We start from the raw sequence: 17,076 nt of genomic DNA, 5'->3' as shown, positions 1-17,076 counted from the left end.
AATGGCAATATACAAAAACCTGTAGGAGAACACTTCAACCTCCCTGGCCACACAATAGCAGAGCTTAAGGTGGCCATCCTACAGCAAAAAAACTTCAGGACCAGACTGCAAAGAGAAACTGCTGAGCTTCAGTTCATTTGCAAATTTGACACCATCAGTTTAGGGTTAAACAAAGGCTTTGGCTACACTTGCATTTCAAAGCGCTGCCGCGGCAGCGCTGCCGCGGCAGCGCTTTGAAGCGCTAAGTGTAATCAAAGCACCAGCGCTGGGAGAAAACTCTCCCAGCGCTGTCCGTACTCCACTTCCCTGTGGGGAATAACGGACAGCGCTGGGAGCGCGGCTCCCAGCGCTGGGGCTTTGACTACACTGGCGCTTTGTAGCGCCGCAATTTGCAGCGCTGCAGAGGGTGTGTTTTCACACCCTGCTGCAGCGCTGCAAATTTGTAAGTGTAGCCAAGCCCAAAGACTGTGAATGGCTTGCCAACTACAGAACCAGTTTCTCCTCCCTTGGTTTTCACACCTCTACTGCTAGAACAGGGCCTCACCCTCCCTGATTGAACTAACCTAATTATCTCTAGCTTGCTTCTTGCTTGCATACATATACCTGCCCCTGGAAATTTCCACTACTTGCATCCGAAGAAGTGGGTATTCACCCACGAAAGCTCATGCTGCAAAACGTCTGTTAGTCTATAAGGTGCCACAGGATTCTTTGCTGCTTTTACAGATCCAGACTAACACGGCTCCCCCTCTGATACTTGACACTTAAATCCTACTTTCTGTATTTAATAAAATCACTTTTTATTATTAATAACTGGGGGAGCAAACTATGCATCTCTCTGTCAGTGTTACAGAGGGCGAACAGTTTATGAGTTTACCCTGCATAAGCTTTATACAGGGTAAAACCAGTGATGAGCTGCCAAATTTTTAACAACGGGTTCCCTCCTCCCTCCAAAATTTTAACAACGGGTTCCCTCCTCCCCGCCCCTCCGTGGGGGGGGGGGGGTCGTGCCCCATCCAACCCCTCATGTTCCTTAACACACACACTCCGAGACCCCTGACCCATCCCCCCCTTCCCTGTCCCCTGACTGCCCCTTGCCGCCCCACCCAACCCCTCCTCTCATTCTCAATGGCCCCCCAGAACCCCTACCCCATACAACTACCCCTTCTCTCTGTCCCTGAGTGCCCCCACCACCTCATCCAACCCTGCTCTTTCCTGACTGCTCCCCGGGACCCTTGCCCCCATTCAATCCCCCTGTTCCCTGCCCTCTGACTGCCCTGACCCCTATCCACCCCCCCACAACCCACCCCCTCCCTGCCCCCTTACCACACTGCCTGGGGACCGGGTCCACTCTGCCAGGACCACGACCGGCGCCGCGGGGCCCGACTCCCCGGCACCGGGGCCCGACTCCCCGGGCCGGCCCGGCACCGGGGCCCGACTCCCCGGGCCGGCCCGACTCCCCAGGCCGGCCCGGCACCGCGGCCCGACTCCCCGGGCCGACTCCCCGAGCCGGGCCGGCACCGCGGCCCGACTCCCCGGGCCGACTCCCCGAGCCGGCCAGGCACCGCGGCCCGACTCCCCGGGCCGACTCCCCGAGCCCGCCCGGCACCCGGGCCCAGCCGCTCGGCCCGGCACCAGGGCCCGGCCGCTCGGCCCGACTCCCCGGGCCGGCCCAGCACCGCGGCCCGACTCCCCGGCACCGTGGCCCGACTCCCCGGCACTGCGGCCTGACTCCCCGGGCCGGCCCGGTACCGCGGCCCGACTCCCCGGCACTGCGGCCCGACTCCCCGGGCCGGCCTGGCACCGCCCCTCCCCCTCCGCGCCCCAGCTTACCTGCTGGCTGCCTCCATGCTGCTCGTTCAGGCTTCCCGCGAACATCTGATTCGCGGGAAGCAGGGGAGGGGGAGGAGAAGGGGGCGGAGCAGGAGAGGAGTGGGCGGGAACTTTTGTTAAATTTAGCAGCCCTTAACAAGCGGTTCTAAAATGGCTGCTAAATTTAACAACGGGTTCGCGCGCGAACCCGTGCGAACCCGCTGCAGCTCACCCCTGGGTAAAACGGATTTATTTGGGTTTAGACCCCACTGGGAGTTGGGCATCCGAGTGTTAAAGACAAGCACACTTTTGTGAGCGTTGGGGCAAGTAATTCAGACCCTGGGTCTGTTTTGGAGCAGACGGGAGTGTTTGGCTCAGCAAGACAGGGTGCTGGAGTCCTGAGCTGGCAGGGAAAACAGGAGCAGGGGTAGTCTCTGCACATCGGGTGGCAGCTCCCAGGGGGGTTTCTGTGATCCAGCCCTTCACACTCTTACCCAGCGAGGTCACCGTCTGGTAGTTCTCCTGCGTGCTGTCCCAGTAGAGGTCCAGCAGAGCCCCCTGCCCCTGGGTGAAACACACAGCCACCTCCTCGAAGGTCACCGGCATCTGAAACAACAAGATTCCCCCACTCAGCACCTGCTGCCCCAGCCACAATTCCACCAGTCAAGGGGGAGGAGGGACAGAGAAGCAGAATCCTCCCCCCACCCTGCTCAGAGCAGCCAGGAGGCTTCAGGGAGTGGGTAGAAAGTAAGAGCTCCTTGTCCCCCCCAGCACACGGAGCAGGGCAGGGTCTTTTTGTTTCCCACACACCTGCCAGCCACAGGTTGATAGGAGAAGCAGAGTTCTGAGCCAGGGACAGGAATCCCAACAGCTTCCCTTGGTATTTCACGGCAGCCTCTGGCCAGTGGGCTCAGGCTCCAGCACTGGGAGTCAGTTTTCCCAGCCCTGCCCAGCGGGGTGTTTCCTGGTTCCGAAACTGACCTCCCCCACCACCAAAACTCCCTAAAAATCCCCTACCTGAGCTGGCTCCATCACAGCCATTTCCCTGCCCTGTCTCCTGGAAGACTGGACGATCTGGAGCAAAATGAGGACGCGATTCCTCAGCCTGTCAGACGAGCAGGGAGATTGGGCAGGTTTCATAAGGGGCTGGAGACCATGTCACTCCCCGATTCCCCCCCAGGCTGATTCTAGGACTCTGCCATGCTGGGAAGAAACCCAGTCACTTCATTACCACCCCGGTCAGACCCCCTCCCCCCCATTAGAACTAACCCCACCAAGTCCCTTCTAAACCTCCCCAGAACAGCATCTCTGAGCCAGCGGGCCTTTGCTCTCATCAGGCAGCTCAGCCACGGACACTGGTAACAGGGGCTGAACCTGGCTGTGCCACTGAGGGCAGCAGCTCTGGGACTCACAGACACAGGGAGCCCCTCCCCTTGTAGGCCAAACTCCCCAGCTGATCCCTGAAAGGGGCCCTTTGTACAGAGTCATTTCCCTGCCTGGCTCCAGCCCTTTCCCCAGCTTTCTCCAGGCTCAGGAGCTGGTATGGTTAGAGGGGTTCCTGCCACTGGAGAAAGTGCCCCTGGGCTGGTCTCAGAGGGGTGCGATGAAGCAGGAAGGTTCTGAATGTTTTCTGTGAATACTGTGTGTGTGCATCAGTTTCCCCGTGTGTTACTCAAGTATCAAGCCCGTAGGATACAGGTGTGTGATCATTGCAGAGGCCTCTAGAGGGCAGGTGTGACTGCACAGTGGACGCCTGGGCATAGAGAATGGCCAAAACTCTGTATCCTGGCAAGGGATGGCTGGAGCCAGTCCTCTGCAAGGAGCCAGCCTAAAGTGTGTGTGTGGGTGGGGGGGGGGGGAAGTGACCTGTTTTCCTGGGAAAGACAGAAAGCACGAGCAGCTGGACATCACTGAGGAAGGGGGGCTGGAAGCGGGTCAGTCTCCTGGTTTGGGACTCAGTGGGGAGAGTCCAGGGCTCGGGACTCTGGATTCCCCCCCAGATGGACTTTGCTGACAGCTCCTGATTTCTGTGCAAACAAGCTCTGTTCTATGCTGTGTTCCCAGCGACCAATAAACCTTCTGTTTTCCAAGCTGGCTGAGAGTCACAGCTGACTGTGGAGGTGGGGTGCAGGGCCCCTGTGAGGCGCGGGTCAGGCTTCTCCTCAGGCTGCCCCGAGGCTCAGGCTGGGGCCGTGCGCCCTGTTTGTTTCCTGTTGCTCTGACTTAGGGTTTGCCTATACAGGGGCTCAGAGCAGGTAGTTTGTAACCGGGCTACAGACCCCTGACCCTCTGCATAGACAGAAGCGAGGCCGAGCCGGCAGGGGAAGGGGCGGGGGGGGGAACCTCCTTCTCCCAGGGCTTTATTTTTAATAGACAGCTAACAAGTTAACAATGGCTGAAGGATGAAGCCCCCGCAGCGCCGATGAATCTGACCTAACGGGCAGGATCAATGGGGCAATAAGGGAAACAAACCGGGGTCATGACACATGAATTAAAGAACACGGGGTCGGGGGAGAGGTCACCGGCAATGGACCCGCGCTCCACCCAGGCAGAAGAGATCGAGTCCGCCCCCCACTTCCCCCTTTGATTTAGGGCTTCCTAGCGCCGCCGCCCTTGGACATATCCACGGCAGCGCCTTAAACAACCCCGCAGCTGCAGCCAGGGGCGGCTCTAGAAATCAGGCTGCCCGAAGCAGCGCGGTGCGCTGCGCCGCCCTTCCCCGGTCCCGCGGCGGGTCCCCTCTTCCCGCGGCTCCGGTTGAGCTCCCGCAGGCATGACTGCGGCAGGTCCACCGGAGCCAAATGCCGCCCCCCCGGGAAAGGGCCGCCCCACGCGCCTGCTTGGCGCGCTGGGGTCTAGAGCCGCCCCTGGCTGCAGCAAACATCTGGAGCGCCCGAGCCCTCAGCCGGCGGGGGCCGGGGGCAGTAGCTGTAGGAAGCCCGTGGATGCGTTTGCAAAACAGATGCTACTTACACAGTTGGGTCACCTCGGTTCTCTCTCTAGTCCAAGGGTCCAGTATGGTCCCGATTCGCCCCTTGTTAGCCGGCGAGCGGTGGCTGCCCTAGCTGGGCCGCGGGGCTCTGTCCTGCGCGGTGGTATCCATCGGAGCAGCCTGCTTCGGTTGGGCACTAGAGGCTGGGTCTACTTGTGGGCAGTTCAAGGCAGATGGTGTTAATGGACACGGTAGGGGACTCATCTCCTCCCCCCACCCCCACCCCAGCCCAGCCCCAGCTATTGGCCAAAGATCTCTTTAGTGCCACGGGGGAGCAGCTCACTTTAACATAGTATTGCTTCAATCTACCTGCCTGCCGGAGAAAGCCACAGCCCGAGCAGGGGGAGGGGGGAGAGGCAGACAGTCTGTCATCTTCCCGAAAGAGCAGCACACACCTCCGCAGAGCTCCCCAACTGGTACACACAGGGGTTCGCTGAAGGTTTAGGAGGTGACGGGGCTGAGGGTTATTTACAGATTCTGCAGGGGGAAAGGCAAAAAGTCACAGCGGAACGATGTCAAGCCGGGCCTGGCCCAGAGCCCCAGGAATACAAGTGGGTAAGAATAACGGATCCCCCAAGCAGATCCATTTTCAGATGGAGTTTGGTTTGGGTTTATATATATATCTATTGTCCACCCAGTGCAAAGCAGAAAACCCAACCCCTCATGCTAAGACTAGAGTTTCATCGGAATGACTGTAGCGCAGGAGCCTGGCGCATTTTGGTTTTGCTCCCGGCAGCGCTGGTCCGGGGAGAATTGTTTGGGCGCGTGTCCCTCTCCCCCTGTAAGTCACCGCTTGTTATTTAGTATTAGGTTATTTCATACATAGCGAATGTGCAACGGCTCTTAACGGGGGGAAATGGCAGAGTCTCTGCCTCGAACGACCATCTGCATCCTCGCCCGTCTGTTAACCCCTCGATGTTAGCTAGGGCAGGAAACTTACCTTGAAGTCCCATCAGGGGAAAGGGCTGAACCCGGCAAAGGTGGCTAATGGGGACAGCCAGGAAAAGCACCGAGCCCGGCCAGCCCCCGCGCTAACAGGCAGGTGTAAGCTCAGTTCGCACTGGGCTCTGTCTTGTCTGGATCTAACCCGAGGGAGGGTCAGTGTAACCTGGGGTGACCAGATGTCCCGATTGTACAGGGACAGTCCTGATTCTTTGGGGCTTTGTCTTATATAGGCGCCTATTACCCCCCACCCCCTGTCCTGCTTTTTCACACTTGCTGTCTGGTCACCCTAATGTAACCATGTTTCCCTCCCTAACCACACAACCCCGTTGGTAATTAGCCTGAGGCGGGCTGGCTCTTCTGCCTTGCGGGGAGCTGGGAGGGAGGGGAAACCTTGCAGTTGACAGGGAATCGACCTAGTACCAGAACAGGGGCCGGGAACAAACAGCAGGGCAGGCTCTGAACCCGCTCTCTGCAGGTGCAGCCTCCGGGCGCTGGCTGGGGGCTTTGGCTAGTGGCTTTTCCCCAGGCGCTGCTGCTGCGGACTGAGCGATCCCGCCCAGGGGAACGTGGCTGGGTTTGGGCTGAACCCGCCTGGGCGGGGGTGGGTCTCGTTGGCCAGCTTCGATCGCCCCCTCGGCTCCAGGCCCAGCCGAGAAGGCGGCGGCTGCAGAGGCGTCGCCCCCTCGCACACTTTGCTGGGTTCCGCTGAGCCCGGGCAGCTCAGTGGCAGGACATCGCCGCCACGCATGGACCGGGATCTTGCCTCCCGGGGCTGCTCAAGCCGAGATCCCGCTCCAGTCCGCATTCGCACCCGGCCAGCACAGGCCACAAAAGCTGGCCTGTGCCGGTTCCGCCAGCGGGACAGCACTACACAGAGCAGGAGCCAGATCGCAGAACAACTCCTGCCAGGAGAGAGATCTGCCTCAGGCATCAATACACCCCTAGGGCCAGAGCCCTGCTTCTCTAGGGAGATCCCGAGGAGGATTTACACCTATACATTCCTGAGGCAGCTTTAGCTAGAGCCGTGGCTAACAGCTTCCCCATCATATAATGGACGCACATGTAACATTGATGTAGAACATGTAAAGCAAAAATCTGTAGCTACAGCTGCTGAAGAAAAAATCAGCAAGCCTGGAGTTAAGGTGGAGGAAATCAATTCCTAAGTAACACAAACACTAAAAATACTAGAAATCCAGAGTTAAAGATCATGTACAATCTTTATCTAAATCACCACTCTTTCATCAAGAGCATTTCCATCACACCTAAGAAATCAAAACAGCCTTAGTTCTGACGCCAAGAAATGTAAATTCAGCTTCCCAGCCTCTATCATTCAATAGTTTATAGGCTTAGAGCACAGTTAGGCCATTTCTGAAGATTTCTACCTTCTCAACGGTTATACTCTTTCACATTTGATGTTGATATATATACACGTGTTCGCAGTGCAAGGTAGAATTTTACCAAAGGAGTGAGGGATTTATATATGCCTGTTACTACACAAAATAATTGCTGAAACCGCAAGAAACATTTTAGAATGGTCTTCATAACTACAAGTCTGATTTCCGCCTGCTTCATGAACTTTAAAATCTGAAATAGAAAGTTATATTTCCATCTACATAACTACAACAAGACTGCATTAATCTGGAATAGGCACCATGGGAGACTAGTAGGGGAACAATATATCTGACATGGAAACTTCCTAATCAGATCTTAAAGTACAATATTATGAGAACTAGAAAACTATATATACATGGTTCGTGCTATTACTGAAAAAGTGCGTACTTTCTCATTTTTACTATATAATTATAAAATACATCAGTTGGAATATAAATATTGTACTTACATTTCATTGTATAGTCTATAGCGCAGTGTAAATAAGTCATTGTCTGTATGAAATTTTAGTTTGTACTGACTTCACTAGGGCTTTTTATGTAGCTTGTAGTAAAACTAGCCATATCTAGATGAGCTGATGTACCCCCGGAAGACCTCTGCGTACCCCCAGGGGTATGCGTACCCCTGACTGAGAATCACTGAGCTAGACCATCAGAAAGATCTGGACAGGCCTAGTTAGGGTCAAGTTTCACCCCATATTAGGACTTGTCTACACATAGTTTTTGTTCCCCGCTATCTACATTGCTTTAGATACTGGGATTGTTCAAGCAGTTACAACCCCCTTGTGTCGGGTGACCATATTTCCCAAAGGGAAACCCCACATGAGGCTGGGGTTGCTGAAATCATTTTGACTCCCATGGTCTACATATGATGTGGTTTCCTTTTAGAATAGACTAGGGGTGGGAAAGTTAATGCCTCATTTAGCAGGGGTCCTGCCCAGTGCTATGCCAAAAACAAAGCATTGTTATTGGGCAAGAAAACAAGGTGCTGCCCAAGCCGGGATGTCTAGACTGGCCTTGGCTTGGAGGGACGTTAGCCCGGCCCCCAGCAAGAGCCACTCTCGCAGTTTCTCTTATTCACAAATCAAAGTGATCAGTTACCCTAGCCTTGATTTGCTCAACGACTGATCAGTGACTGTGTGCATCCAGATTCCAACGACCCAAGTTGCTCTTAGCCATAATACAGGGTTCAAGACCGTTACAGGTAGGCACTGCACATACCAAGTGCCTATTTTGGAGGAGACAACGCTCCATTTCCAGGGGAATCAACTGATACACACTACGTGACCAAAGTGAGGCCCGAGTCAGAGTTAATGCTACCACATTATCATTGGTAAGGCTACGATTTAGTCACGGAGGTCACGGCAGTCACACATTCTGTGGCTTTACCGGACCTCCGTGACTTCTATGGCTTTGGGCTGGCTGGAACCAGGACCCTGCAGCCCCAGCCCAACGGCCTCCCAGGCTTGGCGGGGGCTGCAGCAGGGGCTGTGCACCCCTCTCACGGCTTCCCAGGGCCATGTTGGGGGCTGCAGTTGAGGCCATGCTCCTATGCTGCAGCTGCGGCCAGCTCCGGAGCAGGGGCTGTGCACCCTCCATGGCTGGGCCCCCATTGTGGCCGCTGGAGCCAGGGCTGTTCCCCTGCCATGGCAGAGTGTTTGGCCTGTGAATACCCCCCCCTCCCCACATGGATACCATTCCTCCCCCAACCTAGCCCTGCCCCCTCCCCCCGGTTATTTTTAGTAAAGTCACTGACTCTGTGAATGTTTGTTTATTAATTACCTATGGCCTGTCCATGACTTTTACTAAAAATAACTGAGATAAAATCCTAGCCTTCATCATTGGTCCCCAGTGCTCAGGTATTGCAACACAAACAGAGGGCTTGTCTACAAGGGAACACTAAGACCATGTCTACATTACGGGCACTAGTACAGAGGCACAGCTACAGCACTGCGGCTGTAGCACCATAGTGTAGACGTTTCCTATGAGGGAAGGATTTATTCCATCACTGTAGGCCAGGGGTCGGCAACCTATGGCACGTGTGCCAAAGACGGCACGCAAGCCAATTGTTAATGGCACGCTGCTGCCTGCCGGAATCCCAGCAGGAAGCAGCGTGCCATTAAAAATCCTGCTCAGCCTGGCCCGGCCTGCTCTTCTCCGCTCTCTGCCCCCCTCCCCCACCGCGGGGGCAGGGGGGCAAGGGGTAGAGGGCAGAAGCTTGGTCCTGCCGGCTCCCCTGCCTCTTCCCGTAGTGTGCTGGGTTCCTGCCCCTCCTCCGCCGCTCTGTCCCTCCCTCCCTGCTGGCTGATCAGCTGATGGCCCTTGCAAGGGATGGGGTCGGGAAGGAGCAGAGTCAGCATGTTCGCTGCTCCCGGCGGAGGCAGAGAAGCAGCAGGGTCAGGGCCTTGGGGAAGTGGGGGGGTGGAACAGGGGTATACCCCTTCCAGCCCTCTGCCCTGACCCCCCCCACACAGACCCAGCCCTCTGCCCTGAGCCCCGCACACACCCCAGCCCCTGCCCTGAGCCCTGTACCCCCCTCATACACACCCAGCCCTCTGCTTAAGTCCTTCACCCCCCCCACCCCAGCCCTGACTCTGGCACCCCCACACATGCCCTGACACCTGCACCCCCCTCACATGCCCCCAGCCCTCTGCCCTGACTCTTGCACCCCCCACATCCCCAGCCCTCCCCATATCCCCACCCCGAGCACCAAATGGGAGCTCCTGCACCCCCCCCATTCCCACCTGCACCCCTCACACCAAATGGGAGCTGCCCAGGGAAGTGCCCCCACACCCAAACCTCCTGCCCCAAACCTGGGCCCCCTCCCTCATTCTAGCTCCTGGCCAAACCCTTCACCCCCAGCCCTGTGCTCAGTGCACCCCCACCCTCAGCTCAGGGCAGAGAGAGGAAGAGAATGGGCCAGAACCAAGGAGAAGGTAGGTACCCACTGTATGTGGGCAGGGCCGGGACCCCAGACCGGCAGTCCGGTTTAGTTATATAATATATAGACTTATAGAATATATATATAATATATAGACTTATAGAAAGAGACCTTCTAAAAACATTTAAATGTATTACCAGCAGGCAAAACCTTAAATTAAAGTGAATAAATGAAGACTCAGCACACCACTTCTGAAAGGTTGCCGACCCCTGCTGTAGGCAATCTCTCTCTCTGAGTGGTGGCAGCCAGATAAATGGAAGAATTCTTCTCTTGACTAGCTGCATCCACACCAGAGGTTATGATGGCTTAACTACGGCACTCAGACGTGAATTTTTCACACCCGAGTGCCATACTTACATTGGCCTAACTTTTAAGTGTAGACCAGGCCTCAGGACAGTTAAGCTGCATTTACTACAGGCGTGAATGGAAAGTGCCTTAGTTAAAGTGCATTAAACCCCTGTGTGGACACGATCATTCAGAAGTTAAGTGACCTTAGTTCGTTTTATCGTCATCCATGTGAATTAGACTGTCCACCTGGAGCTTTAATGTACTTTATAATTATATTATTTATTTGTGCTATCGTAGCACTTTGGAGCCTCAGCCCTGGATCAGGACCCCATTGTGTTAGGTGCTGTACAAACAGAATAAGAAATAGCCCATGGGCAAAAGGGCTTGAAATTTAAGTTTTAACTAATACACTTCAAATTCACACCTTTAGTTAATTCAGCTTCCTTAATTTTCCAAGAAGAAGTAATGACATCCACAGTTCAGAGGGCCTGGCAATACAGGGCTTTTCCTCTAAATGGGTTTGCAGCAATATCATGTTACTCCAGTATAACAGTTTTGGGCCATTATTCAGAATTTTCATTATTATTCACCACATAAAAAAATCATAACTCCCTATAGAAACCAGGAGAGCAGAACTGACTAATGATTTCTTTGGAGCCAGGTGAAGGCATTCACAGAAGGTCGAGAGGTATTCAGAGTACTGAGGCCTTTACACAGGCAGAGGTTTGTGTCTACAGTAAACATATTCAGACAGTTTAAAAAACCAACAACTCATCTCTGAAGAGACTAGAATGGCCTTTTATGTAAGTGTGTATTTAGGCCATTGCTTTAAAAGGGGCCCTATGTACAGTAACATTCCTTCTGGTATTATTCATTCAACGCCTCCATTTACTAGGTGCCACTGGCTTCCTCGCAAATGCTGATATAAGCAGGATTTGAGAGCAATCACCACCTTCCAGGAGATGCTCAGTCTCTTTCCAGTGAAGTCATTGGGAATTTTCCCATTGAATTAAATGGAAACAGAATAGGGCCCTTAGCCCCTGCTCCTGACAATACTTAAGCATGTAAGTAGACTTTATTTGTGTGTGTCTCCACTGTGTTCAATTAGGCTACTTTGTGAGTAAAGTAGGCACATATGTAGCCTGGGACCCTGGACTATGTGCTGTTTGGGGCAGGAACTAATCTTATCTAAGGGCCCCATCTTACAGCATTTGCTCATCAGAGCCCCATAGACTGAAGGTGACATTGTATAAACATTACTTGAATTCAAAATAGTGCCAGTAACAGTATCCAGTTGTAAAAGTGAAATATCTAAATAATTTGATTTTAAAATATTTGCCCAGTTCTTTGTGTTTTTTTAAATTAAGCCAGGTTTTTTATGTGCAAATTCAAATAAGCACCTCAGATTAGTATTTTTATAACAGCTAAATTGGTCTGCAAATATTTGCATATAAGCAATTAGAAAGCTTTTCCTTTTTACCTTTAGAGTTTGTCTCATGGGACCCAACCATAAAAATTTTACTTGAGTGGTTTCTCTTTGTTCGAGTCACCTCATTGATTTCAGAGGGACTAGAGCTGGTCAACATTTTTCAATTAATTTTTTTGTAGGAAAAAATTGGCCTTTTTAGGAAGAAAAGTGTTTTATAAATTATTTTAAAATCTTTTAAAAAAATCGGACTCTTTTTATTGAAAATGTTATCAGCTCTATTACTGAAACGGCTACTGAAATATGTCCTTTACCAAAAAAACATTTTTTGTCTCTAGTGTGCAGATGAAAGACAGTCCAGACACGGGTTGTAGCTAATGTAGACCATTTTATTCAGAATGTTGTTCACAAAACACACACCCCGCTCAGTGACATACACATTACTTTGGCTCTTGCCTTTGGGTGGAGCTGGCTTCACAAGAATGATCATCGCCCACCCACAACAGATACCCAACTATCCAGTCCTGCCTTCTAGATTCCCTTCTTGTTGGGCTGCTCCCCTCTTTGTCCAGCAGGGAGTATGTCAGGAATAATGCTACTTTGCACTTCTATACCACCTGCCATGTAGGAAGCTCAGGCCGGGTCTACACCTAAAAATTAGATGAGCCTAGCTACATCACTCAAGGCTGTGAAAAATGTTGCACCAAGCACCGTAGTAGATTGTCTGAACTGCCAGTACAGACCACGGCTAGGTTGATGGAAGGATTCTTTCACTTATCTAGCTTATCAGAGCACCTTACAAACATCAGTAAATTAAGTTTCACAGTATCTCATAAGGCAGGGAAATATATATTGTTATTCTCATTTTATAGGTGGAGAAACTGAGACACAGAGGGTTCATGACTACAGCACACTCGACAGTTGTGACAGAGTTTGGAATAGAATCCAGACCCTCTCTCCTCATTGTGCTTTGGCCACAAGACCATTCCTCCATTTGGGCAAAGGGTGTAGCTTAGACGAGAAGCAGCTACCCTTAACGAACTAGAAGCAAATAGTCACAGCGGTAATGCATTGTATGCGGAATTGCTTTAGGAGTCCAGCTCATTACAACCTCTAGGGACGTTTCTACGCTAACTGGGATCTGTGATAAATAACCTGCTACAGCTTTAATCATAGCCTGTTAGGGCAGATTAGAAATCAGAGTGTGTTTGGTGTCATGCAGGTGTTTCTTTAGCATATTTTTATAATTTTGCCTGGAAGTAATAAAACCAACCCTTCTTCTAAAACACTAGTTTGGTTCAGAGACAAGAGGCAGGATTTAGGTGGTCATTTGTAGCATCCTTTTCAATGCCACGTGAATACATCTTTAGAAAGTCAGACTACTTGTAGAGCCAGGTGTTAATTAGTATGAATGAGAGTGGCAGAATCTGAATAGGATGGAAAGTCTGATCTGTCAGACTTGATTTGCAGTTTGCATTGTAAGAATCAAAGCTGAGAGGGTATATTTTCCTCATTGCATTTAGGTTTCAATCATTCCCATGCATATGATGTGTACATAAGAATATGCCTATTTGTCTCATGAATTCTTGTTTAATGCTTTGTTTGCAAAGGAAAAAAAAATAATTCGCTCCTTTATCAGCTTTTGTACACTGTAAATTGGTGGAAGGCAGTTGCTGAGACTTCTCAGCTTTCAAAGCTAATACGATTGTCAAGAAATCTGGGTTCCTTCTAGAATGAATGAACTCTAACTGAACAATGAATCATGTTTTTCTCCAAAATCATGTTCAAACAGGGGGAGGGAGGGTCAGTTCTTCTATTGATACACATGAAGTCGACGTGTATTTCTCTCTCCTAAATCCTCTTCAGAAATAACCCCGCATCCTGTGATTCCTTGATGTGCAGATATTTGGCATAGCTCCTTCTGAAACTGCTATAAAATGACACAGCCAACATAATTGTTTTCTTTTAGAGGATAATAGCAGGAACAGTTTCAGCTAAGACAAGAATATTGCAAGGTGCGTCTTGTTCAAAACAAGGACTTTAACATGAATAGTGAAAGGATGTCATTGCTTGTTCATATATTAAGTACTCTTTGAGCTTTTTACAGTCATGTTTTAGTTTAATAAAAATAACCACTTTTTCCTCACTTCTTTCCTAGAAAAAGTTGATAGAACATCTTGACAGTCCAGAACTCTTGACTTTTGTGTTTTTTATCCTAAACAGGGACCTCCAATTATCTACAGAATGTCTTAGTTTGCATATTTGGTAAAGCATGGGTAATGGTAGTTCAGTGCCTTGCCAGTATGCCTAGGGTGACCAGACGTCCCGATAAAATTGACACTGTCCCAATATTTAGTTGTTTGTCCCGTGTCCCGACTGATGTACGGTCAAGACGTCATTTGTCCCGATATTTTGGCTCAGGGCTGGAGGAGTACCCTGGTGAGCACTCACCTGGGGTCCCAGCAGTGCTTATTTGGGGTAGCTCCCAGGAAACGGCAGGCGGCAGGACCCTGCTGCCCCTAGGCACAGGGGTGGCCGGGTGGGGGTCTTTGCCTACTGCATCTACCGCAAGTGTTGGCTCCATCATGGCCAATGGGAGCTGCGGGTGCGGACACGGCACAGATCCCCCCTGACTGCCCCTGAGGCGCTGCGTGCTACTCATGCCCCCAAGTAAGTCCCACCCCCACAGCGTCCAGCCAATGGCAGCTGGAGTCAGTGCTTGTGGCAGGCGCAGCATGTGGAGTGGAGACCCCGCTGGCCGCCGCTGACCTTAGGAGCCAGAGGAACCTGCCAGGTGCTTCCCAGTGGGTGGGAACCATCCCCCAGGTAAGCGGCGGGGCTGCGGGCGGCGGCCGGGGCCATGCACCCCCAACCCGCGGCTTGCAGCAGGGCTGGAGTGGGGGCCATGAGCCCCCGACCCATGGCAGGGATGCAGCCGGAGCCAGGGCCCTGCACCCCTGACCCGCAGCTTCCTCAGGCTTTGTATCCTCCTTCTCCCATGGGGTGTGAGGGGGGTGAGCCTGGGGCTGCTCCCACATGTGTCGCAATATTTTGTTCTTGTCATCTGGTCACCCTAAGTATGTCTTACCCCTTCCTGGAAGGTCCCTTCTATTGGTTAAAATTACATGCCATTCATCCTTGACCTCTGTTGAAACTGCCAAACAGGGTGCCCAGTTACTACCAACAAAATCAGATAGAATGCAATGCTAAAATTAGTATTTATAAACACTCATCAGGCATGAATACCAAGATTAGAGCAGCTATCGGATACAGCTTGCTATAGGCAAGGGGTTTAATGTTCACTTAATTTTGTCATCACCTTCTCTCCTCTTGGCATTTACATGGATTGCTTCATAAGATGGTGCCACGCAGAGCCAAGGTTCGCCCTAACCAACGTGTGAAGGTCTTGACAGGCATAGCACTTCCTTCTCTTGTCAGAGAAAGCAGCATCAGCAGCTTGCTCACCTGCTATGTGCTAGATCTATGGAACTTGCTATACCACTCCTCCTTTGTTCAACATGGCTCTGAAGGGAGTGCCCTTCAACAGCTGTTATTTCTCAATCCCCTGGTGGGGGCTGGGCTACCTGCACCTCCATGTTTTGCTTCCCATTTTACTATCAGATAGAGACTAGGTAGCTCTAATCCATCTCCACATGTTAATTGGGGAAGCCTTTAGCTTCTTACTTGAGGGAAGGAGAGAAAAGCCTCTAGGCTGCCTCATTGCCTCCTTTCCTTGATTCTTGTTTGGGTCAACATATTACTAATCAACATATTCCCATCTGCAATCCCCACTGAGGTGATGCTACACCTGTTATTTGAGCCCCCCTAGCTTCTGGGGAGGCACCTACATGATACTTTACAGTCCAAGCAGGCTACGGGAGACGTGACTCTCAGCCAGCCAGTAAGACAGAGGTTTATTTAGATTACAGGCACACAGACCAAAACAGGTCTTGCCAGTACAGACCACAAGACTCCCCCTTAGTTGCATCTGAAGAAGTGGGTATTCACCCACGAAAGCTCATGCTGCAAAACGTCTGTTAGTCTATAAGGTGCCACAGGATTCTTTGTTCCCCTTAGTTAGGTCCATCTGGGGCCCCAGGGAGGCCACAGCCCCACTGGGAGGCCCGAGCCTCCTTGGGGTTCCCCTCCATTTTCCAATCAGCTTCCAAAAACTACCAAACCCCCTCCAGCCCCTCCTCTCTGGGCTGTGTCTCTTTCCGGGGCCAGGAGGTCACCTGATCTCTCTGTCTCCAACACCTTTAGCATCCCCTTGCAGGGGGGAAGGGCCCGGCCATTAGTTGCCAGGCCACAGAGGGTCGGCCAGAGCTGAGGCCCCCCCAGAGTATTCAGAGGGAACCTTAAAACCAGTCCCACTACATCACCAGTCCCTCTCCCCCCTTCGAGACCGAACTGAGCGGGGTCACTTCAGCCAGTGACCTGGGGAAGTTCGAACCTACCCATGTTCCCAGGGATGCCCCAGCATCCCCCCCTTTGTGGGGGAAGAGTTGCACCAGGCCCTTCCAGTTTCCTGCCCCCCGTTAGGTCGTGGGAGCTCGATGGCACCCGTAGTCTGCAGGTGGGAAGGCTTATGCGGCCGATGTCCTTTCCCCACCCCAATACCCCTGGGGTTCAAGCTGGGCTGGGGTCTTCTCCCCGCATTCCAGTCTGGGGGGCTGTGATTTGGGCTCTCTTGGTTCAGACACACCCCCCCTTTTGACCTTGGCCCCCCTCTGGAAAGGCTCCTCTGTGCTGAGCCAGGGTCCTACAGCCATTTTCCCCGTGTCCCGGCCTCCCTCCCCCTCTGGCTGGGGTCACAGGAGCGGCAGTGCTGCCAGACATGAGTAAACACCCCAGGCCAGTAAAAGTTCTGTAGCAGCCTCTGCTGGGTACGCCAGGTTCCCTGGTGCCCTGCGAGGGGGATGTCATGGGCCCGGCACAGTAGCTGGTGGCGATACTTCCGGGGTACCACCAGCTGCCTCTTGATCCCCCCGACTCCATTTTCCCTGGGGGAGCCCATTCTCGGTACAGGAACCCCTTCTCCCACAGGAACCTTTTCTGGCCACCTCCCCCCATGGTCTGTACCCCACTGAGGTCAGCCAGGTCCCTTATCTTCCACAAGGAGGGATCTTTCTGCACTTCGGCCTGGAACTGAGCAGCTGGGGCAGCGATGGAGACCTGCTCTCTCTCACCGGCTGGGTCTGAAGTTGCAGCCTCCTTGAGCTGTGTCTCTGGGCATTCCTTCCCCACCAGGGCAGGGTTCTGCTCCTCGGGCAAGGTACCCTCCCCG

At 52.6% G+C, this 17,076-nt stretch overlaps 1 protein-coding gene across 1 annotated transcript in view; it reads right to left on the bottom strand.

Annotated features, from left to right (window-relative positions):
* LOC123361171 (SKI family transcriptional corepressor 1-like) overlaps positions 1 to 17,076 on the bottom strand; it is a 147,479-nt gene that overhangs the window by 32,124 nt on the left and 98,279 nt on the right. The gene's annotated exons all lie outside the window — the stretch shown is intronic.

Source organism: Mauremys mutica, unplaced genomic scaffold (genome assembly GCF_020497125.1).
Source record: "Mauremys mutica isolate MM-2020 ecotype Southern unplaced genomic scaffold, ASM2049712v1 Super-Scaffold_100400, whole genome shotgun sequence".
Taxonomy (NCBI): domain Eukaryota; kingdom Metazoa; phylum Chordata; order Testudines; family Geoemydidae; genus Mauremys; species Mauremys mutica.
The sequence above is the reverse complement of the archived record's forward strand: the minus strand, read 5'-3'. Positions and strand labels throughout refer to the sequence as shown.